The sequence below is a fragment of the Balaenoptera borealis genome (genome assembly GCF_965194805.1).
Source record: "Balaenoptera borealis genome assembly, chromosome: 9".
In the NCBI taxonomy this organism is placed as follows: domain Eukaryota; kingdom Metazoa; phylum Chordata; class Mammalia; order Artiodactyla; family Balaenopteridae; genus Balaenoptera; species Balaenoptera borealis.
In genome coordinates this window covers 46,759,510-46,784,222 of record NC_138873.1, presented here as the reverse complement: position 1 = coordinate 46,784,222, position 24,713 = coordinate 46,759,510, and the positions used below count along the sequence as shown (strand labels likewise).

At 39.6% G+C, this 24,713-nt stretch overlaps 2 long non-coding RNA genes across 4 annotated transcripts in view; one reads left to right on the top strand and one right to left on the bottom strand.

The window, feature by feature from the left end:
* LOC309634623 overlaps positions 1-24,713 on the top strand; it is a 360,017-nt gene that overhangs the window by 35,389 nt on the left and 299,915 nt on the right. The gene's annotated exons all lie outside the window — the stretch shown is intronic.
* LOC309634612 overlaps positions 9,040-24,713 on the bottom strand; it is a 181,463-nt gene continuing 165,789 nt past the window's right edge. For 2 of the 3 annotated variants that reach the window (XR_014248238.1, XR_014248240.1), the window contains exon 5: positions 9,040-23,594. This is a non-coding gene — a long non-coding RNA (uncharacterized lncRNA). The remainder of the gene's footprint in view (positions 23,595-24,713) is intronic. The other variant, XR_014248239.1, reaches the window with a different exon arrangement.

Sequence of the window (24,713 nt, the reverse complement as noted above, 5' to 3'; positions counted from 1 at the left end):
TCGGGACAGGGTCCCCTGGGACCAGAGAGACCCAGCCATAGCCGGAGGTGCTTGGGGAGAGGTGAAGGCGGGTCCAAAGCCTGTGAGAGGAGGTGACAAGTGAGCCCGAAGACAGGGCCAGACCCTGTAATGCTTAACTCCTAATGCAGCCAGCATGGCCATGACTTGCCAAAGGTGCCTTAACTCTGGAGGCTGGAGAAGGCAGACATAAACTGGATCAGGAAGAAGCACATTGATGGGAGATGACTAATATGCAGATGGGAATTTCTCATAAAGGTTTTTCCTATTGAACACATCTGCTATAAAAGCTTTGGCATCAAATTTTGTATGGTACGAAAATCTTAAAAACTCTGAAGTGACTACTAAATGTGTGATGTCAGATCTAATGTGACCATAAATAATGTTGAACACCATAGACAATAATTTAGAAAGTTCTAATCACATCTTGACAACAGAAACATTAAAGTCTCTGTGGTGCCAAAGCATCTGAATGAAAAGAGAGAAACACAAGCAGTGATTTTTCCAGGAAAAGCCAAACATCTGGATATTTTGGAAGACTAAACATATATTTCATAACCCCACAGTGTATAAAGTTAAAGCATTCTATAATCTTCTGCTTGGATCTAATTATTTTCCATAGTTTTATGTAAACATGGCAAAATAGTATTAGTTCAATAGCTAATAATTGCATATAATCATGATAATATGTAACAGTGGTTGAGCTTCAGAATTACTATATAACGTATGTATTTTAAAAGAAAGTGCCTGTATTTTAAACATAATGAGTCTTTTACAAATAAAGTAATTTGCTCAGTCACAGAAGGGCGGAGTCCTTTAGGATTCACCACTACGCTTAGGTATTTCCAGAATCCTAGTTCATCCTACATCTGGCCATTACATCCTTCAAATTGGATTTAAACAAAAAATATTTTTAAATTAGCAATCATGTCTATTACATCCTTTTATCTTACAGCATCCTGTTTTATTACAGCGAAAGTTTCTGCTTACTTATCATCTCTCCAACTACACTGGAATTCTTTCAGGGCTAACGTGAGGTCACCAGTTTCCGGCTGTGTCTGTAACACAGCAAATGCTCAATTAATATTTACTAAACTGAACTAGAGCTAAAACTGAAATAAAATTAAGAATTCTGCTAGAGTTCAGAGAGCATGTTAGATCACTTGCATATTAACTAATAGTACATTAGCTTCCATACTTGAGCAAACAAGTTACCCCTGCACCTTTGATTTCATTGGGTTTTTCAATATTCACATCAACTTAGATGCAGTTTTATTACTTCAAATGTGAGTAGTTAAGATTGTTCATTATGAATTTCCTTTTTGTTTTCCCTTTTGCTGATTCCTTGCCAGCTTTTCTATACTTCCTTCTCACCCCCTGCTTTGTCATTGCCTCTGGACAAACCTATTAAGTCATTTGTTAGATTTAAGATAAAAGCAGCACAGGAAGAAAAAACAAACATGAACCTTGGGCATAGACTTTTTTTCTCATTTAATTTCCCAAATTATTGTAAAAACAGCTTAGACCTATTTTTTACTTTTCCCTTTTAGTGCACTGTACACCCTGGGCAGGCAGCTACTAACTCTTAAAGTCTGTCTTTTAAATATTCAAAACAGGTCATGAAGTCTATAATTAAATATTCACTTGTCGTTGGAGTCTGTGCCTATGGAGAACCAATGAGGAACAGCGAAAGACAAATGTTGGCACTCATTTTCATAATACAATCAAAATCCATTTCCTGGAAAAAAAAAATGTGTTCGTGGTTTGACCTTTCTGTGCACAGGGAGGAAACATTGACCCCCATCTCCCTGCAGAAACAGTCTGGGAAAGGCACTTCGGGCTAATCCAGGTATACGTGCTATCTTTAAATGCCTCTAATTCCCGAATGGAGAGCAGGCTCAGGGCAAAGCCCATAGCAATCCTTCAATGTCAGCCTTTACATTTGCTTTCCTGCAGTTTAAATAATTTTTTTGAGCTTGTAAACTTTGAATACATTTTTTGACCAATTTCAGTTGCACAGGACTAGAGATGGGAGGATAATAACTCCTACTTCCTCCCCCTCCCCCAAACCATTAATCCAATATTAATTCTGATATGTTCTCCTGTAAAAGGGTACACCTCAGTCTATGATTTTTCGGGACACACCAGATCAAAATGTTATACCAAATTTTACACCAAATTCAAATGATATACAAAATATTTGTCTGTTTTGTTCCACAGCATGGTCTAAGCTAGCTCCTAAGTACAGCGTACACCCAATGATGAAGCTTTTACACGGTATTTCCTTCTCCTTACACCCAACCAGTACCTAAGTGGTTTCAAACAACTATTAAAAAACACCTTTCCAACTAGGAGTAGGGATATAGGTATCAAAATCTGGCTTCTAATATAAATGTATTATATAGACTTTAGATTTTACATATTTATCTTAAGAATTTAGAATCTCACAGGCAATAATTTCATTTTGTCTCTCATGAAAATATTTTATTTTTGAGAAATCAAAGGCCATGAGAGTGAGTCTTGGAAAAACGTAACATACCATAAAAAATGAAAGCAAGTGGCACTAGGAAAACTCAATACATTTGTCCTACTGAAAAAACAATAGGTGTCCGTCGCTATTAATAGCTTAGGTTAACTGGGAGATCTCCTAGATCTTAGGGCAGCCAAAGTTGACTGCTCATAAGGGGTTGGTTTGTTGTTTAATTCATCCATTCAACTCCCTACTATACACCAGATACCATGTTGTGGGATCCGACATTATACAGGTAATCACTGCAATATGCTAAGTGTTGTAATGGATAAATGGACAAATTGCCTGGGAAGTACATAACCACCAAAGAAGTGTCAAATTGTGGGAATGGACAAATTGCCTGGGAAGTACATAACCACCAAAGAAGTGTCAAATTGTGGGAATAGTTAAGAAGGACTTCACCAAAGGGCATATTCACTCAGGGTATTTGACAAGCAGTATCCCAGGCAGAGCACTGAGACGTCTGCCTGGTCTCCTGCCTTGAGCAACCTTCACCTTGTGCCTTGCTTAGATTAACGTGAGCCACATCATCTCTGCAACTGCCCTGGAAATGCAGCTCAGCATCCATCGCTGGGGCAACAGGGCTGTGGTAGCCGACACTGGGCTATTACCATGTTTGATGCGCTCATGGCATTTTTTTTTTTTTTTTTTAAAGTAAGGACCTTGGGCTTCCCTGGTGGCGCAGTGGTTGAGAGTCTGCCTGCCAATGCAGGGGACACGGGTTCGAGCCCTGGTCTGGGAAGATCCCACATGCCTCGGAGCAACTGGGCCCGTGAGCCACAATTACTGAGCCTGCGCGTCTGGAGCCTGTGCTCCGCAACAAGAGAGGCCGCGATAGTGAGAGGCCTGCGCACCACGATGAAGAGTGGCCCCCGCTCGCCGCAACTAGAGAAAGCCCTCGCACAGAAACAAAGACCCAACACAGCCATAAGTAAATAAATAAATAAAATTAAAAAAAAAAAAAAAAAAAAGAAAGGACCTTAATACTCCTTCCATCCATATCAGACTCTATATTTCCAACACTTTAAAATTAACTGGGCTAGTAAGTAAGAACCAATGTTTTGGGAGGTAGGAAATGTTTTCATACAGTCTTCAGGAATCCTCAGTGAGTAGTTCAGTTATATTTCTAATGTTCTCAAATTTTTAGGAAATTTAACTTAGAGATTTTTATTAAAGTATGTTTATGGTGTTTTAATGGGTAATAATGTCCTTGAGAGGAACAAGAGCTGAGTGACATACAGAGCTGATGAAAAGATCCCAATATCAACACACACAGCAATATTAAAATATTATCTATGATAGATACATATACATGCAAAAATCTCCCAAATGAGACCCTATCTCAGGGTTTGAATCAGTAACTCAAATGGCATTGTTTCTCCATGCTGCTCCTTATTAGCTTCTGTATTTCAACAAGTCTTTTATATGTCTAACTCAGCCATGCATGTCTGTATTTTCAGACTGCAGGATTGATTCCTTTTATTTATTAAACTTTCTGCCCAATCCCTCAACCTTCTAATTCACTGGGGAATCTACATTTGCTGATGTCACTCAACACCCAAGCCTGCACTAGACTTGATCATGTCTACCCAAGTCTTTGACCTCACCGCTTCTATGCTACAGTAATCATACTGCTTAAATGGAATTTTGTTGTTTTAAATTTATTTCATTCAGTTTGCTTCTTAGGACTTTGCTCTTCATTTTCCTTCTCACTGATTTTCTCCCTTTATCTTCTTTTTCCACTCCACGTGCCTCTTGACGAAACTATTTCTAGATTTAAACATACCAATGTGGATAGAATATTAAGGCTGTGTCTACACAGGAAAGTAGGGAGCTAAGGCAACTACCTTGAGAAGCATTCAGCAAGAAATAACCACCTCTTGATCCCTGATCCAGGGGAAGGCAGGCTTTTTAAGAACTGAGTCTCTCCAAACACTTACAAACTGATCATTTCTAAACCTTCCAATCCGCTCTCAAACAGCATATATATTTCTACTATATTGAACTAACACGTTTAAATGCCTGTTATATACTAAATGTGAGCGAAAGTGCTGGGGCAAGCAGATATCACAGAAATACAAGAGAAGGAAAGAAATGTATTGAGGAACTGGATCTGGGCTGTGGGCTTGATATTCTCGTTTTATCCCTAAACAAAGTGAAAAGTAGATATTATCTCTGAGAGATGAAGTACTGGAGACTTAGAGAAGTTAATTACCTTCCCAATGTTTTCAGTTAGTAAGTGAAAGAACCAGAATTTGAAAGCAGCTAGGCTGATTCCACAATTCATGCTTTTTCTGCTGGCTGAACCGTGTCTTCATACCAAATGGGCCTACCCTGATGAGGCTTGAAATCTACAAGGAGAGGCTTTTTCCTTGCTTACAGAAAAAGGGGAAAAAATATTGAGTTAAAAAAAAATACAAGATGAGATTCAAGGCAACAAAGAAGGTGGTGAAGAACCAACACACGTGGTCATGAACAAAAAGTAGAGAGGGAAAACTTGTGTGGAGGTTCGCTTTGATGTATACCTTATTGAGCTCATTACTTACTGAGCCGATGTGAAATCTGGATTCATTGCAAGAGTGCTCCATGCTCTAACTTTGTGTCTGAATGTAAATGCTGAGTCCTGAGATTCATTTGTACTATCGCTATTTTTCATCCCCGAACTTGCTATTCATCTACCTTGACCAAATTCCTTCCCCAAAATGGCAACCAGGCTAGTGAACCTTGAGAAATAACAAGAAAGTAGAATTTATAATTACTTTGATAATGTCTGAGCAAATAGCCATAAATTCTATACTTCACATCATACTGAGGGCTGCAGTGTTTACAGTAAGAAAGGGTCAAACCAAATATTTGCATCTGGGGCCTCACCTGTTAGAACAGCAGTGAAGAGTCCAAAGTACAGGACAAAGGCCTCCACCGCAGGCTATAGGCGAGGTTTAAGAGTGTTTCCCTGAAAATTCCTGGGAGCCACCTCACTCTGGTCTGCTTTGAAACAGGGCTATCAGCTTTCCCCACTGACTTATCAAAAATCTGTCCATTACTGGGCCCGATAAAATTGTTTGAGAGGTCATTTGAAATCCTTAGCAGTCATTCCTGCTTTGGACCAGAAAGACATTCATTTAAGGTTACAGCCTGATTAAAAAAAAAAAAAAAGAAAAGAAAAGAAAAATAACTGGGGAACTTTATCCACACCCTCAACACCTTTGTTGTCGCCTTCCTGGAGTTTGAACTGGAGACCCTGGTGTGTGGCAGTGATGGGGAAAACACCCGTCCGTTCTACTGGGAACCTCCAACACATCCTCCTTTTTATTCTTCAGGTTATTATAAATCAAAGGTTTTAAAGGAATTGATTTCATTTTGGTTTTGGTTGATTGAAATGAATTCAGGCCATTAGATAACAGAAAGAACAGGAATGAAAATATGGTCTCCTATACCATCACAAGCCTGGAAGCCTTACTGTTTCAAAGTCGTTTCTTAATACAAATTTGTCATAAACAATTCACAGGGAGAAGTGAACCCATACTTCTTACAATAAAGAATATGCTAACAAATGAGCTCCTCATACAGTGAAGTGTCATGTCATCCTGGAATTGGGGAGTAGGTACCAGACTCTTCCTAGAGACCCTTTGTGTAATACTGAAAGGCAGAAACCTTGTACAGACAGCAAACAACTTGGACTTTCAGAGTCTTCCGGACATCCCTGCCTGCTGTAAATATTTTATCCCATTGATAGAATGGAAATATATCTGTACATCCATCTGCATCCAGTGTGCGTGTTCTCTCTCACAGGATAACTCTGTCCTGATTGTATACGATCTGACGAAGCATGGGGGTGATCACATTTTAAATCTTTCTGCTTAAAATGTTCATTACATCTTATCAATTATAGACTAAATATAGTTAGAGCCCAGTTTTGAGGACAACAGAAGAGGAAAATATTATTTACTTCTTGATTAACAAATATGCCAACCTTTTGAGCTTGAAACCTATTTTGCCAATTATTTTGCTCGTACATAAGCACGTCCCAGAATAATAGTTAAGAGCTGAAATACATCCCATTCCTTGGATGCCTGCTTTGCCGTTTTTTGGAAGAAACTAGATCTCTTTTGTAGTCCACAAGAGTATCCACACAACCCACTACCATTGGCCTAATAGCTTTAGTTTGAAAGCATCTGGGCGGGGGCTCAACAGCTGAACCAAAAAGGCCAGAAAACGTCTATTGAACACGAGGCACGGAAGAATAAACGCCATTGCCTTATGCCATTACCCAAACTCCTAAGTTGCCTTTTTCTGACTCCTCAAGCACAATAAAGGTAACCCCACAAAGCCTGGAGCCTTTTACAGGGTACTGCACAGTCCTGCCTCAGTCCAAGCTCTGAGGAATACCACAAACCCCGGAGAATACGCACGTGCGTGGAAACTTTTCCCATAGAATTGTGGTGGTGGTCTGTGGTCGTGTGAGTCCCTTTATGACTCATGTAATGGCTGGGTTTGTTTACCATTTTCTTTCTTTTAAGGGCCTCAGTGGCTACAAAAGATTGTTGTGAGGAGAGTCTGGTGGGTTTTGGTTTTGGTTTTTAACCCGTGCCCTAGTCCTTTTAGAAATGCTGCTACCAAAAGGAAGGAAAAACTATGGTGCTGAAAGGGAAGCCCCAGTAGAGAATGCAAGAAGTCTAACCTGTTATGCTACCTCTCTGCCCTGCAGGGGAAATCTTCCCAATAATAAAAATGTCATGGAGACTAAATTCTTTACTTAAGCTGAGTTCCTTCCAAGAACAGCAAAGGTGGGTGGGGGAAGCTTGCGGACTGGAGCCACTTCAGCACGTCCACCCCAGCCTCTCATGACGCAACCACGTGGCCTCAGGGAACAATAAATGCCAAGGTGTGTCAGGCCGGCCAGCTGACTGTGAGCTGCGCTTGTAACACTGATGGCTCCTTGTTCTCATGCTGAAGATATGCACCTCCTGGAACCTCTTCTCTCTGGGTCACATGTGTATGATGTGATTTACATTTTGGAATGTGGGAGAGTCGTGCACTTAACAAGCGTTCTGATCCAGAAATCAGGTTTCTATTATGCACATGATCTATATTGCCTTTTGTGGTAATCTTAATACTTTTTTTTTATTTTCCTTTTGAAATTATTTTAAAGCAATTCATTTTCTAACAATCCCTAATCCCAAAATGTCTGCATGGAGGATAATTGCTACAGTTACCAAAACGTCCTGGAGCCTAATTCACAGGCTCCTTTTGCCTGTGGTCTGGGAGCGCTCGGCCTTGGCACCCAGGGAAGGCTATTGTGCGAATAACAGAGAGGCAGGAAACATCCTCTTCGTGTCCACTCTCTTGGCAGTCACCTCCTGCAGTGGGCATGTGTGAGATTCCAAGCTTCTCTAATAGCTATGACAGGTTTCACAGAGACATCACTAATATATTTGGTGGAACTATTTATATCTTCTACTTCTTAATAAGACGGTGTTTATATTCATTGAAGCTTAATTCTCACACAGATGTAAGGAATAAGCTTCATGTTTCTGGGAGTCAGAAAAACCTAGCTAGCTTAGTTTTAAGCCCTCCCTCTATCACTAACCCACCAGCTGACTTTGGTGACTTAGATTTTTTTTGGAACTGAGTTTTTCTTTTTTTTTTTTTTGGCTGCGTTGGGTCTTCGTTGCTGCGCACTGGCTTTCTCTAGTTGCGGTGAGTGGGGGCTACTCTTTGTTGCAGTACGTGGGCTTCTCATTGCGGTGGCTTCTCTTGTTGCGGAGCACGGGCTCTAGGCGCGCGGGCTTCAGTAGTTGTGGCTCGTGGGCTCTAGAGCGCAGGCTCAGTAATTGTGGCACACAGGCTTAGTTGCTCCCCGGCATGTGGGATCTTCCCAGACCAGGGCTCAAACCCGTGTGCCCTGCATTGGCAGGCGGATTCTTAACCACTGCACCTCCAGGGAAGCCTTTTGGGGCCTTGGCTTGGGAAACCTTGGTTGGATCAAGAAAAGTCTAATGGTTTTGGACTGGGTTGTTTTTTTTTTTTCCTGTAGCATCTCTCAGAGTCTTTCATATGCTAATGAGTATCATAAGCTCTAAGTATGTATACTGTATTCCAAGCTGGCAGAACTCTTGAATATTTTTTCCCCAAAAAACTATCCCCATATCCTGGACTCTATTACAAGTGTCCTATAGAATATATTTTTTAAAGTGCTAGATCTGAAAGTGTCCTTCCTACTCTAAAGTTCTATGTATCTATACAGGCAATACAGAATGACACACATTTAATGGATATATAAAAAGAGGTCATTATTGACCCTGTTGTATCAATCAAGGCTTTATGTTGCAGATAAAAGTATTCACTATAGCTAGTTTAAGCAGAAAGAGATTTAAGTAATCATTAGCTTATACCATCTATGGGAGGACCAAAGAACCAAGGAATGTTACCAAGGAAAACACAGGACAAAGTTGCCCAGAAAAAATGCTCAACTACATTTTTGCTAGTCGTTCTAGCAAAAACAAAAAACAAAAAACAAAACCCTTTTCTGCTGCCGCTCACTCCTTGGCGCACGTGGCACTAGGAAACAGAAACAAAAACTCTCCTTGAAAGCAGCATCAATGCCACTGTGCTTGCTGAACTGTACAATCTCCCTACCTCACCTTGGTTACTTCTATCTATAAATGGCACATTGTGGTAGGCAGAATTCTGAAATGGTCCCCAAGATTCTTGCTCCTGATGTACATGTGCTGTACAAGACCCTCTTGAGTATGAGCAGGATTGTAAATACGATGGAATATCACTTCCACGATTGTGTTCTATTATATGGCAAAAAGGGATTTTGCAAATGTAATTAAGGTCTCCAGTCAGCTGACTGTGAATTAATCAAAAGGGGGTGTTATCCTGAGTGGTCTGACCTAACTAAGTGAGCCCTTAAAAGAAGTCAGAAATTCAAAGCCAGAGACATTTTCCTATTGGCCTTGAAGAGCAAACTGCCATGTTGTGGAGGGGGCCACACAGCAAAGAGAGCAAGAAACTTCTAGGAGCTGGGAATGACCCGATTGATGGTCAGCAAGAAAACGAGGACCTCAGTCCCACAACTACAGGTAACTGAATTCTGCCAACAACCAGTGGGCTTGGAAGAGAACTCTGAAAGTGAAGCCCTGGCTAACATTTTGGTTTCAGCCTTGTGAAACCCTGAGCAGAGGCTCCAGCTACCCCATGTCCATACTTATGATCTGTAGAAACTATATGCCAATATATGTTATTTTAAGCCACTAAATTTGTATGATTTGTTACACAGCGATAAAAAAATTAATACTTGCATTTGCATGACTGAGGCCAGGTTGCTTCCCAAAGTTAAACTCCAAGGGTTTTTGAGGAATATTATTTTTAGCTTTCCACCCTTTAAAATTCAGTAAGAGAAAGCCAAAAGTGGCTGATGTTGGTATCAAATGAATCGATCTCTAGCTTAGCTACTCTGTTCTTTGGGGAATTCTTTTCCAAAACATCTCTCATAGGTCATACAACAAGTTTAAAAAGTCCCTTAGTTTTTTAATTTTAAGTTGGCAAAGATCAACCTATCATATGTGTATTCAAGAAAAAATAATTAACATTTTTGCCAACAAGTCCCCTATAGGAACCAGTTGTCTCAACTCACATGCAGACATTCCTGTGAATTCCTCTATCAAAAAAAAAAAAAAAGAAGTTTCTTCACAGAACAGTCAATTCTTTTAGGAGATCAATGGTATTCCAGGAAAGGTCCGTAAGTAGAATTGTTTAAATAGAGATTTTTTCATACCTTTATAATATATAATATATTTATAAGGACATATATTGATAATATATGTCAAAGGCCTGGCCTCTGAGTCTCACCAACAGTGAGTATGTCGATGATAGTGGTTTTTTTCATTGAGAATCAAACAAACCGTCAACAAAAGAGATCTAATAAGAGAAAGAATTTTTTTAAAGATTTTTCCAGAAGAGAAGGGTTAGGGCAAGTTTTATTTATTTGATATTGTACTGCTACTTCTCCCTGACACTGTGAGAGGATGAGGACCCCATGAGGCTCCTGGAAAGTCAGACAGTTTTCTGATAAAGCTGAATTTGTTTTCCATCCCTACACATGTGCCCATTTATATAACCAATGTCTAGCTTACTATCTTCCCAACATTAAAGTGGTTCAGTTTCTATTTTTTACACCAAGTAAATTTTAACCATCTGCTTTACCTTATTAATACTCCCTGCCTCAGCTTCCTCTCACTTCAGAACCACCCTTGGTGAGGTAGGGTAAACAATGAGAATGACAAGAAACTGTAATCTCTGAAAACAAAACAGAAAGCCACATTTGCTTTCCCCCATGTCGTAATTTCCCAGACATGTTCCTCTTGGCCAATGTTAAGCCAGGCATTTTCTCTCTTGGAGGCTGAGAAACTTCTTACAAAACCACACTCTGTGGGTTTTCCCAGGTGCTTGTTATTTCCTGAGCGGCACATAATAACAGCCCCTTAATTTTTTACAGCGCTGAAAGTTTGCAAAGTACCTTTAGAGTCCTGTCTCAACTAACTGGATCCTCACAACAGCTCAATAGGAGTCAGGGCAAGTATCATGATTGCCAGTTTTTAAGTGACAGAAACTTCCATTTCTAGAGTTACATGACTGGTCTAGAAACTATGGTAAACTGTGATGCTGAGATTAGAACCCATGTCTTTTGTATGCAAAGCAGGCAATCTTTCCCCAGGACTCTTGTCCTCGAATGGATGGAAATAAATAGTTGACAGGCAGTGGCTTCCTACTGTTCTCTCGTCTTGCCCATCCAAATCCTCTGCCACACTTGTAAAATGCACAGGTGACGATGGCTAACACAATCAAGTACAAGTTCCCAAGCATAAATCTGGGTCCTGCCTACCTCATAAGCCTTCCCTTTATCCTCCAGGAACACCACGTTTCTTATAGCCTGTTCCTCATACTTTCTTGCCTTTGCCTAGACTTGCCTCCGCCTGCCTTTTCTGTCTAAGTTGTATTTGTCCTTGGAGACTCTGCTCAGACTTCGCCCAGGCTGGTCAAGATAGTTCTCTTCTGCGTTCCATCTATTCCTCTATTTATCACATTATTAAAATGTATGCTAATTTGTGCGTCACCCTCTCTCGGGTACGAGTCCTTTGAGGCGTCTTATTTATCTCGTGTCCTCTGTATTTAACACAGCTCTGGGAATTTCACCACTGAAATGCTTGTGGACAATTAGGATTTTTTTTTTTAAAGGAATGATTTTATTGGCTAGGAAATAAAAACCAACAACAGTGAGGCTCTGGAGGTGTAGCTTCCCTATCTAAACTTGCTCTGTGGGGATTGAGAGTCTAGGAATGGAAGGAATCGCCATGAGTTTGGCAGGAGATGGGAGTGGAGAGCAGAAGGAATAACGCCAATAACCTTTAGAAAGTTCTGCTGAGGATCCTGAGATTTAAGGTGCCACCTTTGGATACTTCAGTGGTTGTGGAGGTACCCCTTTCTACTCTCCCTTCCAGAGGACCTGCTGCAGGGAACATAGCTGACGGACAGCCTCAAATTGTCACACCTGTAGATCCAGTGCAGCATTCAAGTGAAATCACACTTCCCACTGGCTGCCCCCAGACAATGACAGAGCACAGTGGCGGCAGCAGGCCCAGGCCACTTCAGCCTGACACAGGATTCCTTTAATGGGACACTCGAGCTCAGAGAGCTCAGGGGTCCTCAGTGGCCGGGCTGAAACTTTCTCAGAACTACACTGTGGTCTGAGGCTCCTTCCACCCCAATCCCCCCTTCCCTCTCTCCTTTCACAGACCTTCATCAAGGCCTCAAGGCTCTTCTTGGCCTATTCGTGCTCCCTCCCTTTTTTCCTTCACCATGTTTCCCCCCCAAATCTCTTGCTCATCTAATCTACCTTGACATCTGCTTTTCAGAAGACCCAAACTGAGAGGTACTTAAAGATTTAGGTCAAAAAGTCGAATTTTAAAAATGCTACTCTAAATCTGTGGACCATGCCCCAAATTGAACGATGCCCTAACTTAGTCAAAAGCTATGCAGTAGTTTAGAATCAGAGCTTAAAATACCACAAGACAGGACAAACGGATTCTGCTTCTGCGTATCTGAGGGACACACTGGCAAAATGGAAGGTGAAAGTAACCCAGGTTGGCTTGTAACTGAGGATGTCAGGATACTGTTGACTCCTGTGACGACAGGAGTGTGGCCAAGTCATCGAGGGACCAGGGGGTTGAAGGCATGGACCAGGCCTCCAAAAGTCACAGAGTATAAAAAGCACAGCTATCTCCTTCACTAGCTATCTGAAGAGAGCCCCAGAGAAGAGGAGATTGCAAGAATTGACTTTTGTATCAACTCCCGCAATGGGGTGGCATTTCAATCTCTATTTGTTTTTAGTTTGTACTGGGCATTTTAAATCATTTAATACTTTTGTTGTGATGTGGATACTCACGACCAGAAAGTTATATGAAAATCAAGTCGATTTTGACCTGGAAGCACTTTATTGTAGGGGGAAGTCATTCAGATGCCAAACAGCAAGTACTTAACCCTGAAAAAACTCCTTCAAGTAAGACCCCAAGCACTATGAGAACACAGCCTCTAGTCCCTTAAAACTACAGCACCCCATCACCCAACTCCACTATGCTGGGTTTCAGTTCTCTCACAAGATCTTGCTACAATTAAACTAAACCATCAGCCTGTCCTGGATCACGTGGGCGAGTCCCAGAAGTAAGAGCAGTTTTATACATCAATTCTTCAATAACTCAGTCTGACTGGTTTTCTTATCCTCTTTATCTTTCTCAGCCTAATATTAATATGATCCATAGATTTTGCCTCTCTTCAAAATAAGTTAAAAAAAAAAAAAAAAACAAAGGTGACTGAACTTTTCCAACACGTGCAAAGAAAAACAAGATTTATGTCATCCACGATGAAATCCTAGGTGACTGGAGCTTCTCTGGATTAGTGCAGTGTCTCTTAACTTTATTGAACTCATTGAAAAACCATAAAAAATGTAAATTATGACCCTTCCCCACACCTACCTTAGAGTTTCTTATACAACTTCCTGGGAAGATTTGTCCCACAACCTCTGAGAAGCCTGGATGCCAACATTTTCCAGGATACTTTTTTTTTCTATTGTTTAATATTATAGAAATAGAGCCTTTCTTTTTATTTTACAAATTTAAAATTATATAATGATACTGAGTATGTTTTTTCAAACCACAGTATCCTAAGATTCTGAGGTGTTCTACTCCATCCCTGAATACTGGGATAGGTTTCCCCAACATCAGTTGAGAATTACTGGTCTGGTCTAACACCCTTATTTTGCAGATGGGAAAAACTGAGAACATAAATGATATGCCCAAGTTTTCAAAATTAATAAAAACTGAAATTTAATAATATATCATCTTACCTTAATAAATTTGAAAAGTATAGCCCAATATTTTTGAGAGGTAGTGAACATAATAATCAAAAAATAATTCCCTCCCCAAAATGGTAAAATATGATGTTATGTTTCCTCTGGTATAATTTTGTTCTATTAAGTTTCTATGACCCCTCTTCTATACAGCCTCTCATGGTGAACACAGTAAGCAGAACACAATTCCTTCCCTCAAGGGACTCATAGTCTAGTGGGTATAACAGACAAGTAAATAGATGACTTCAATCTGTGAAGTAGGTTTAGTGATCAGAGGACAGATTAATGGTCAGGAAAGCTTCCTGGAGCAACCTTCTGGCCACTATAAGATGGCTCCTGAGGACAGAGCCTGTAACTGTTTCATCTTACCAACCCTACAACACCTACTAGTATACCTGGTTTATTAGCCCCTAACAAATGCTGCTTGCACTTTTGCACAACAGTTTTCTAACACAATTCTATAGCCAAATACTTTTTAGAACTTGGCAAACAACTGTATGATTAAACACATTGCTATTCTTTTTTTTTTTTAATTTTCTTTAAACTTGATTTAAATTGACTAAACGATACAATACAAAAAATAAAAATTAAAAAATCCCACTTTTGGGACTTCCCTGGTGGCGCAGTGGTTAAGAATCCACCTGCCGGGCTTCCCTGGTGGCGCAGTGGTTGAGAGTCTGCCTGTCAATGCAGGGGACACGGGTTCGAGCCCTGGTCTGGGAAGATCCCACATGCCGCGGAGCAACTGGGCCCGTGAGCCACAATTACTGAGCCTGCGCGTCTGGAGCCTGTGCTCCGCGACAGGAGAGGCTGCGACAGTGAGAGGCCCGCGCACCGCGATGAAGAGTGGCCCCCGCTTGCCACAACTAGAGAAAGCCCTCGCACAGAAACGAAGACCCAACACAGCCATAAATAAAATAAAATAAATAAATTAAAAAAAAAAAAAAAAAGAATCCACCTGCCAATGCAGGGGACACGGGTTCGAGCCCTGGTCTGGGAAGATCCCACATGCCGCGGAGCAACTAAGCCTGTGCACCACAACTACTGAGCCTGCGCTCTAGAGCCCGCAAACCACAACGACTGAGCCCGTGCGCTGAGAGCCTGTGCTCCGAAACAAGAGAAGCCACCACAATGAGAAGCCCATGCACCACAACGAAGAGTAGCCCCCGCTCGCCGCAACTAGAGAAATCCCGCACGCAGCAACGAAGACCCCACCCAGCCAATAAATAAATTTCTTAAAAAAAAAAAAAAATCCCACTTTTATGTCTTTCTATTCAAAAGAGAATTTTTTTTCCTTCACCACCTCCTCTGTTTCACTTATGAGAATTTGGATCCTTGAATAGTTTGTATAAATGAAAACAGAAACAGAATCCTATCTGTGTGAATCTTACAATTAAAAAAATTATAAAAATAAACTCACTAATTTAAAATATTCAGGTCAGATGGATGGCCTGGATTATTTCACTCATAAAATGGGGCAAGACTCAAAAGGTTTTAGGGACATGCTGTTACAAGGTCTATAATTTGGTCACCCTCCGCTGCCTCTTTGCCTCCAACTTTCTTTCCTCCTCCCTTTCCCACTGGCTTCAGTGCTGGCCTGGGCAGGCAGGGTGACCACACGGCCTTTTCCTCAGAACACAGGAACTGTGCCACCCACAGTCCAATGGCTGGAGGCCAGGGCACTGTCAGCGACACAGACATGAGTCAGGCTGTGGCGTGTAAGAATGCCTGCTAGAGGTTCTTTCCTGACCGTTCACTTGGAATTGCCGTCACTGATGGCACGACGGCAAGAAATATTGGATATAAAAGAGTTATTTGTAGTGAGGTGGATGGACCCAGAATCTGTCATACAGAGTGGAGTAAGTCAGAAAGAGAAAAACAAATACCGTATGCTAACACATATATATGGAATCTAAAAAAAAAAGGTTCTGAAGAACCTAGGGGCAGGACAGGAATAAAGATGCTGACATAGAGAATGGACTTGAGGACACAGGGAGGGGGAAGTGTAAGCTGGGACGAAGTGAGAGAGTGGCATGGACATATATACACTACCAAATGTAAAATAGATAGCTAGTGGGAAGCAGCTGCATAGCACAGGGAGATCAGCTCCGTGCTTTGTGACCACCTAGAGGGTGGGGTAGGGAGGGTGGGAGGGAGATGCAAGAGGGAAGGGATATGGGGATATATGTATGTGTACAGTTGATTCACTTTGTCATACAGCAGAAACTAACACACCATTGTAAAGCAATTATACTCCAAAAAAGATGTTAAAAAAACAAAATGTGATATGGCAAGTCAGAAAACTTGAGTCCCAGTCCTGTTTCTTTCTAGATGTGTGACAATTAACATTTCTCCTCATCTGTTCTGTCTACATCACAATTATTACAAGAATCAGAAATGAGACAATGCAAATTAATAGTTTAATTTCTATTAGTGAGGGAAGAGTGTATTTGGTCTCATATGTATTTGGTCAGAGTGCAAATTGTAAGACTCTGGGGGGGACAACTTGGCAGTAATTATCAGACTTAAAAATGCCCAGAACTTTGGCCTGGATATTCCTCTTCTGGAAATTTAGCCTCAGGAAATAATTAAGAAAACACAGAAAGATGTATGTAAATGGATATTTACCAGCGTGTTGATTGTAATAACAAAATGTTAGAAACAATCAACTATCCAGTAATAGAAACTGATTAAATAGACTATACTGACATAAGTACTATACAGCTGTTAAAAACAATGTTGTAAAAATAAAAAATATAGCTATTAGTATATAATGGTGTGTAAAATGTAACTATTAAGTGTACAAGCAAGTAAAAATTTTATGTATATGATCCACACACATCCACATGGGTGGGGGGATGGTATGAAACTAAACTCAAAGTGTCCAAAGAGTTTAACTCAGAGTAACAGATTTTATTTTTCTTCCATTTATGTGTCTATGTTTTCTAATTTTTCTATAATGCTCATGTATTTCTATTATAATAAGGAAAAACAACTATGTTTAGAAAGGAAAATAAAGCATATGAAAACATGTTGTAACACCTGTTTTACAAATGTAAGTTATTATTATGTTCTGGTAGCTTCTATAGACTCTACCCTTATGGTATGTCCAGGGATCAGAACACTATATATACATATGAAATTTAAAATGGCCTAGCCTTTGTCATCTCAATGATTTATCTGTCACTGTAAGTTTATAATTGAAAAAGCTTCTCCTTTTCCCATGGCAAGAAACGGCTAAGCATTTAAAATACTGAAATACTTTGTAAATTTTCACTAAAATGAACATTCCTTTTAGTAAATATAATTGAGGTTAATGAAGAAAATGACAATCTCCAGGCAGAAGGTGATGGTAATGCTGTAAAAAGGGAAGAAAAACTGATCCATTTGTCTTTGTATAACAAGTTTGACAGCCTTTGCCCAGTAAATATACAGCATATAATGTTCTAAAATAGTTACCTCATTTGCAAATAGGAAACTCCAGTGCTATTGCTGGTTCCGGCAAAAACTTTCTGCAGAAACTCAGACATGTATAACTTGTCTGTGCTTGAATTAATTTGTCTATGAAATGAACATCATATTGGCAAAGCCTTTAAATGAAGCTTAGCTTTTGAATATAAAAATATTATAAACCTCCTAAAAATGAAGTAGGAGGAGAATTTGGAAAAGGAAGAGAAGAAAGTTTTGATGGTTCATTACAGAAAATTTCATAGCCATTTCTCGATGAGATGGTACAAAATTTCTTTAATGAGCCAATTCCAGTGCTTAACTCAAAAAAACTACTCTGCTGCTGCTGCTGAAATTTGAATTATTGGTTTTCATCTCTGACATAAACACCACTATTTTTTTATATGGGCCAAGTCTTTTAAAATTTTAGCTAACTTTAAATACTACCTTTACTAAATAATACATAAATTTTTATTGAATTATAATTGACATACATTATTATATTAGTTTCAGGTGTATAACATAGAGATTCAATATTTTTATACATTAGGAAATGGTCACCACAATAAGTCTAGTTAGCATGTGTCACCATACAAAGTCATTACAATATTATCGATGATATTCCTTATGATGTACATTACATCCCCATGAATTATTTTTATAACTGAAGTTTGTACCTCTTAACCCCTTTCACCTACTTCACCTGTCCCTCCACCCACCTCCCCTCTGGCAACCATCAGGTTGTTCTCTGTATCTATGAGTCTGTTTCTGTTTTGTTTGTTTGTTTTGTTTTTTAGATTGCACATATAAGTGAAATCATGTGGTATTACTTCACTAATATATTACCCTCTAGGTCCATCCATGTTGTTGCAAATGGTAAGATTTCATTCTTTTATGGTTGAGTAATATTCCATCATATTCCATCAGAGAGAGAGAGAGAGAGATCACATCTTCTTTATCCATTCATCTATCATTGGACACTTAGGTTGCTTTCATATCTTGGCTATTATAAATAATGCTTCAATGAACATGGGGGTGGATATATCTCTTGAATTAGTGTTTTTGGTTTTGTTTTCATTTTCTTTGGATAAATAATCAGAAGTGGAAATGCTGGATCATATAGTAGTTTTTAATTTTTAACTTTGGGGGAAACCTCTTTACTGTTTTCCGTAGTGAGTGCACCAATTTACATTTTAACCAACAATGCACACAGGTTCCCTTTTCTCCACATTCTCACCAACTCTATTTTTGGTCTTTGGAAAGAGCCATTCTAACAGGTGTGAGGTAATATCTCACTGTAGTTTTGATTTATACTTCCCTGGTTATTAGTAATGTTGAACATCTTTTCATGTAACTATTGGTCATCTGTATGGCTTCCTTGGAAAAATGTCTATTCAGGTCCTCTGCCTTCTTTTTTAATCAGATTGTTTTTGTTTTGTTATTGAGTTGTAGGAGTTCTTTATATATTTTGGATATCAAACCCTTAGCAGATATTCTAATGTGCAACTACCCAAATTATACAGTGTTCATTTTTCAAAATAAGTCAAATACTGAATTATATTTTACTGAATTATCAACTCATATAAATACATGGAAACACAACTAATAAAAAGAAATCTATGTCTCTACCCAATATATCATATTTGGCTACTTTTCAAATGAAATAGTTATGTAGAATTGGCTATAAGACATTCTATAATAAATGTATCAGGTCTGAATCTACTGAAAGAGCAGTAAATTACCCACTTTTAGAAGGTATATTAATATTTCAAACACTAGTGCAATATTTCTCAATTTTCCCCAGTTCCCAGCACATATCATGAATTTACAAGGGATAATGGTTGGCACTCACATTTCTTTCCTTTTTCCGTATTCTTTTTAGTCTATTATCTGTATTTTCATATTCTTAATCAAGTAAGAATTTATGCCTGCCATGTCCAATTCATTCTGAAAGGTGCTACAGAAAATACAACATAATTAAGCCATTAAAAAAAATACTGTAGACTACCATATGACCCTGCAGTCCCACTCCTGGGCATATATCCAGAGAAAAACATGGTCCAAAAGGATACATCCACCCCAATGTTCATTGCAGCACTGTTTAGTATAGCCAAGACATGGAAGCAACCTAAATGTCCATCAACAGAGGAATGGATAAAGAAGATGTGGTACATATATACAATGGAATATTACTCAGCCATTAAAAAGAATAAAATATTGCAATTTACAGCAACATAGATGGACCTAGAGATTGTCACATTGAATGAAGTCAGAGAAAGAAACATAGTATGATATCGCTTATATGCGGAATCTAAAAAGAAATGATACAAATGAACTTATTCACAAAACAGAAACAGGCTCACAGACTTAGAGAAGGAACTTATGGTTACAGGGGCGGAGAGGGTGAAGGGAAGGGATAGTTAGGGAGTTTGGGACTGACATGTACACACTGTTATATTTAAAATGGATAACCAACAAGGACCTACTATATAGCACAGGGAACCCTGCTCAATGTTATGTGGCAGCCCGGACGAGAGGGAAGTGTAGGGGAGAATGGATACATATATATATATGGCTGAGTCACTTTGCTGTGCACCTGAAACTATCACAACATTGTTAATCGGCTATACTCCAATATAAAATAAAAAGTTAAAAAAAATAGTATAGAGTATAAGGGTAAGACATAGACACAAAAATCTCTCGAATCAAGTAAACATAGAGGAATGCCATATAATGTTAAAGACAATATAAATAACTCACATTCAAAAGGAAGTTGAGCACTCCAGTGCCCAAATTAGATTAGAATTGCATATGAAAGGTACATTTCCTGGAAGATAATAGATGCTCAATAAATTTTAGGGAATTTTGTTTTCCCCTTGCTTTCCCTCAGCTGAAAAGTTTTGTGAATAAAGGGAGAGCTAAGTATTAAAGATGGGTAAGATTTGAATAGGCAAAAAGGAATGGAACAGGCATTAATACAGGATATTGTTATGACAAAAGGTACAGAGGCAGGGTGACATATTCTGATTTAATAAACTGTTCCCTCCAGTTGGAAGAGAGGTGTTGGTAATGGAGGAATGGGATATACGTGTGGGAGTCCCATGACCTTTGGTGTTTGGGCTTGGAAGTAGCCATCTATATATTTCTACTATCAACTGAGTATCTATCAAATGCATATTGAATCTAGAATGAGTGCTGGCAGTTCATCAGGACCTTCAGTCTTCTGCTACTCTTTCCTTGCCCAACAGCCCTCTCCAATCTTCATTTCCATAATTATCCTGCATAGATTTCATGGTTTGAACATTCTGATTTCTCTCTTACTGGTACTCTCTTACCAGATTCTCCTACCCCCTTGTCTTTCCATAGCATCTGCTTGGCAAAACCCCACCTCTAGGTGAACTCAACTGTTTACTTTTTTTTTTTTTTTTAACATCTTTATTGGAGTATAATTGCTTTACAATGGTGTGTTAGTTTCTGCTGTATAACAAAGTGAATCAGCTATACATACACATATATCCCCATTATCTCCTCCTTCTTGCGTCTCCCTCCCACCCTCCCTATCCCACCCCTCTAGGTGGTCCCAAAGCACCGAGCTGATCTCCCTGTGCCATGCGGCTGCTTCCCACTAGCTATCTACTTTACATTTGGTAGTGTATATATGTCCATGCCACTCTCTCACTTCGTCCCAGCTTACACTTCCCCCTGTGTCCTCAAGTCCATTCTCTACATCTGTGTCTTTATTCCTGTCCTGCCCCTAGGTTCTTCAGAACTTTTTTTTTTTTTTAGATTCCATATATATGTGTTAGCATACGGTATTTGTTTTTCTCTTTCTGACTTACTTCACTCTGTATGACAGACTCTAGGTCCATCCACCTCACTACAAATAACTCAATTTTGTTTCTTTTTATGGTTGAGTAATATTCCATTCTATACATGTGCCACATCTTCTTTATCCATTCATCTGTTGACAGACACTTAGGTTGCTTCCATGTCCTGGCTATTGTAAATAGTGCTGCAATGAACATTGTGGTACATGACTCTTTTTGAATTATGGTTTTCTCAGGGTATATGCCCAGTAGTGGGATTGCTGGGTCATATGGTAGTTCTATTTTTAGTTTTTTAAGGAACCTCCATACTGCTCTCCATAGTGGCTGTATCAATCAACTGTTTACTTTTTCCATGAAACTTAACAGGTTTGGTTCAGTGTTGCATGGTGCAGGTGAGAAGTAACAATTGGGCAATTTGCAATCATAAATCTGTGATCATCACTCTCTGCTGGGCTCTCCAAGCTGGCTGTCAGGGAACCTACCAGGATTCCTTAGCCATGATCATTTCCCATGCTGCTTTAATCTCACTTCCCTCCCCTCAAATCTCTGATAGCTACACTTTACCTTGCACTTCCATCCCATAACCTTTCCCCCTACTCCACGGAGAAATAGAAGTCATCATAAGGGAGCTTCTCAAATTCTATCTAACCTATCAAATCTACCCTTGTTTTCAACTCTCCATTTCTCTTCTACTACTGGAAAAATAGCACTATCCATCATCGTATATAAAGCTAAACCCTCAACAAGTACTATGAAATCCATCCCAGTGTTCTCTGGGACACTGATCTGTACTTAATCTCTCTCATATATTAAACCTTCTCATCAGTATTTAAACAGGCTCAAGTCTTATGGTGGGAAAGGGGGAAATCTTCTTCTTTCCAAGATCTCTTTAATCCAATGTCCTATTGCACTTCTACTCTTCACAGTCAAACTTCCTGAAAAACTCGACAGTACTCACTTTGTTCCCTCACTTCCCACTTCCCCCTTAATTCACTACAATCTAGTTTTCTCTGCCATGAATTGCTCTACCAGAATAGCTTTCACCAAGATCACCAAAGTCTATGTATGAATAAATTCAATGGACATTTTCAGTTGTTTTATCACTTGCCTTTCTTCAGCATTTGACACCATAGATTACTTTTTAATAATAGTCTTCTTGTGGCTTCTATGGCTCCTCACTCTAGTGATTTAGTATAGACCTTTCTGATTCCTCCTTTGCAGTCTCCTTTACAAGTTTCTCTTCTTATCCCTATTCCTTAGAGAGTAAATATCAGCCTTTTTCACTATGCACATTTTCTCTGGGCTATCTTATTTACTCCCAAGATTCTAAAGTCTCCCTAAATCTTTCATCTCAATCTCTTCTATGAACTTCAGACCTATATCTCCAGCTACTTCCTGGATGTCTCCAAATGGATATCCACGAGAAACCCAAATGCAAAATAGGCCCCAAACTGAAAGTCATTCCCCTCATGCCCCAAGTGGCTTCCCTCTGCAGGTTTCCTGTCTCAGTAAAGGCTGTCATCACCCAGCTAACCACTCAAATCTGAACTCAAGTTCAAGTCTCTCCATCTCTCTCTCTCTCTCTCCCTCTCCCTCTTTCTCTCTCTCTCTCTCTCACACACACACACACACACATACACACACTCAATCTACCACAAGTTGTACAGAGTCTGATGCTGATTACTACAACCATCCTGTCACCCAGTTCATTTTATCTTTTCAACTATTTCAGTAACCGCAACTGTTCAAAATCATGTAATCTTTATGGGTCATTAGTGTAACTAAAATGATCACCTGTGGGGAGGTTTAAAGTTCTGGTTTTCTTTTTATAGAAGATCGGGAAAAAAATCTAGTAAAGGTTTTTCAGTTTCTTCCTCTCATCTTTTTAATGATAGTATTGGTAAGATGATACCCCCAATTTTCTCACAATTTTTTGCAGATACATATCATTAATGTTTGATCATGCTGACAAAACTGGGAGAAACACGTTTTCTTTCTGCAAACATAGTATTTCTACAGCCTGGGGAAATACAGGTTATTGCTGTTTGGCTGGCTGGCTACATCAACTAGATATCTATACAAGGCTGAACTGAAACAACCGAATCAATGTTCCAAATATCTGTTGGAATTAAGAGCAATAGCGAGAATGCCACAAGGAAATCTGGCTATTTCCCTGTTAACTACAAATCAACAACAGATCACCTGTGTAAGGCAAATTTCACAAGTGGTATTAAGCTTGTTTTTCATGGTCATACCTACCTCTTCCTCAGTCTCTTCAGAAAGAGGTCCACACGTGGACTTGAAGTTAAAAGCCGTCTTTCCTCCTGGTTAACATGCCTTTGTGGATGATCTCAATTATTTCCTACATTCAGGAAAGACAGTAAAGACAAAAATTAGTAAGACACCATGGTATAGATGCACAACTACATCTATACCTTGTAATGGGTGAGAAACACCCATTACATAGATAGGAACTCCTGTTTGAGACATAAGTTCATATATTTTAATAGTTTTGAGTACAATTCACGTTAGGAAATGGCACCAGCTTAGCCAAAAACCCAAGTGTAATCCTCAATTTTTCCCTTTCCTTCACCTTCCACCTCAGCAAGCCTTGACAGCTCACCTCCAAGCTAAGCTCTAAATCTATCCAAGTCTTCCCCTCCCCCTAGCTGCACCCATAATTCAAGCCACTACCCTTTCTCACTGGGTCCACTACAACAGCCCCTGACTGTGTCCACTTTGACTTCCACTAGAATCTCTTTTCCATACAATCATCAAGTTGATCTTTCTAAAATGTAATTCAGATCGCATCATTCCTGTGCATAAAAGCTTTCAGAGAATTTTCTTTGCCCATAGAGAAAAATACAAACCTGACTCATCCTGAGAGGCCTTCTGTGAGCTGGCCCCTACCTAACCCTAGCTCCCTCTCTGATCTCACCTACTACTCTCCCCATCTCTCTGTGATGCAGCCATGCTTTCCTGTTCCTGAGACCTACCACTTGCTGTTCCCTCTGACTGGGACCCTTTGTTTCCAGATGCTTCATGGCTGTCTCCTTGTCTTCAGCTCTCAGCCTTGCTGTCACAGGGGCCCCCTCTGGCCACCCCATCTAAATGAACCACCTTCACTATCCATCACATCGACTGTTTCGTTGTCTTCATAATACATTCAAAGGTCTGAAACAATCTTGTTCATTTATTCTTTTCGTTTGTTTTCCCATTAGAATGTAATTTCATAAGTGCAGAAACTTTTCTTATATTTCTCATGTTGAATTCCCAGTGGCTAGAACAGGGATTGGCAAACTTTTTCTGTAAAGGACCAGACAGTAAATGTTTTAGACTTTGTAGGACATGCAGTCTGTGTTGCAACTACCCCAGCTCTGGTTTGTTAGCATAAAAGCAGCTGTAGACCATAGCTAATGGGTGTGTGCCTGTGTTCCATTAAAGCTTTATTTCTGAACACTGAAATTTGAATTTCATATAA